This window comes from Schistocerca nitens, chromosome 9 (assembly GCF_023898315.1).
Source record: "Schistocerca nitens isolate TAMUIC-IGC-003100 chromosome 9, iqSchNite1.1, whole genome shotgun sequence".
Taxonomy (NCBI): Eukaryota; Metazoa; Arthropoda; class Insecta; order Orthoptera; family Acrididae; genus Schistocerca; species Schistocerca nitens.
The window spans coordinates 264,057,548-264,058,525 of record NC_064622.1 but is presented as its reverse complement, the minus strand read 5'-3'; the positions used below and the strand labels follow the sequence as shown (position 1 = coordinate 264,058,525).

At 39.9% G+C, this 978-nt stretch overlaps 1 non-coding gene across 1 annotated transcript; it reads left to right on the top strand.

Annotated features, from left to right (window-relative positions):
• The first annotated feature begins 272 nt into the window (after nt 1-272).
• Nucleotides 273-347, top strand: Trnas-uga (transfer RNA serine (anticodon UGA)). The gene has a single exon. It is a non-coding gene; the product is annotated as a tRNA-Ser (tRNA).
• Nucleotides 348-978: the final 631 nt, after the last annotated feature.

Here is a 978-nt window from a genome sequence, read left to right as displayed (position 1 = left end):
AAGCAGTTTCTCTTCTCCGTGTTGAATTTCATGTGTGGTAATGTTCACTTCATCCAGATCTCTTTGTTCGTACTTAAACCAGATTTTTTGATTTTATTGTTCCAGAAGTAGTCGAAAATTTGCTTCAGGATTCTAGTATTTGGTAGGCGAGATACGTGGCCGAAAAATGCAATCTTCCTTTTCCGCATTGTATCAATGGACAGTAAGTTGGGAATGTGGGTCTCACGGGAGGCGTGCCAGAGGTAAGTCCTTGCAGTCGAACTATCTTCTGTGTCCTCGGTGGCTCAGATGGATAGAGCGTCTGCCATGAAATCAGGAGATCCCGGGTTCGAGTCCCGGTCGGGACACACATCTTCAACTGTCCCCGATGACATACCAACGCCTGTATGCAGCTAGGGGCATTCATTTCATTGAAATTTCAATAATTGATTCACTTTCTTTATACACTACTGAATTGGGCAAAAGTTTCCATTGCCCTTTAACTTGATGTTTTTCACTGATAATTGCTCGGATTATTCTTCTATCAACTTTCTGCAATTTGTCACTTGTTGCTTGAGTATGTAGTTTGAAGTGTGTTTCACTTGCATGTGTTGCTTCCGGTTTAACGACGGAGTAGTAGAGTCGAAATTTAGCATTTATTGAGAGAGATCGTTTCTTGTAATTTGGCCACGTGGTTCTCTGCGCTCGCTGTAGTTTTAATGTTCTACTATCTATTGATGCTCTTTCATTAACATTCCAGGTAATAATCTCACCAAGATATTTAAACTTTTTTACTACTTTAATTTTTTGATCATTATGGAGTATGATATGGGATATGTGAACTGGGAAGTTGGGCATCATTTCTGTTTCCTGAAACGAAATTTGAAATCCAACCTTTGCCGTTAATCGATTTAGTTGTTCTATCTGAACCTTTGCTTCATCAGTATTGTTTGCTAACAGCCCCAAATCACCTGCAAATGCAAGGCAGTTAAGACGAAT